The sequence below is a fragment of the Enhydra lutris genome, unplaced genomic scaffold (genome assembly GCF_002288905.1).
Source record: "Enhydra lutris kenyoni isolate GAN:26980312 unplaced genomic scaffold, ASM228890v2 scaffoldscaffold21, whole genome shotgun sequence".
NCBI lineage: Eukaryota > Metazoa > Chordata > Mammalia > Carnivora > Mustelidae > Enhydra > Enhydra lutris.
The window spans coordinates 19,623,679-19,624,379 of NW_019154105.1; positions in this window are offsets into that span (position 1 = coordinate 19,623,679).

Consider the following 701-nt stretch of genomic DNA (forward strand, 5'->3'; position numbering starts at 1 on the left):
TTTCTGTGGTGATATGTTCTATTTCCAGTTTCTTAGTCTTTTGTTGCTCTACTCTAACTTTTTGCTTTGTGGTTACCTTGTGGATTACATAAAACATCTTACAGTTAAAACAGTCTGTTTTAGGTTGATAGCAACATATCTTCAAACACCTATAAAGATGCCACCTTTTTATTTTTCTCTTTTATATTATTGATGTTAAAATTTATCTAATTTAGTTGTGTATTCATTAACACTTTGTAGTATCTATAGTTACTTTTACTACTCTTTAACTTTTATACTATTGTTGAGTGATTAATACACCATCCTGATAGAGTTATAGTTTTTTTACTTTCTATTCACCTTACCAGCATATTGTATACTTTTATATGCTTACATGTCAGTGATTAGTGTCTTTTCCTTTCAGCTTAAAGAACTCCTTTCAGCATTTCTTTTTTTTTTTTTTAAATTTTATTTTTCATAAACATATAATATCTTTTTATCCCCAGGGTTACAGGTCTGTGAATCGCCAGGTTTACACACTTCACAGCACTCACCATAGCACATACCCTCCCCAATGTCCATAATCCCACCCTCCCATCCACCCTCCCCCCATTAACCCTCAGTTTGTTTTGTGAGATTAAGAGTCACTTATGGTTTGTCTCCCTCCCAATCCCATCTTGTTTCATTTACTCTTCTCCTACCCCCTTAACCCCCCATGTTAC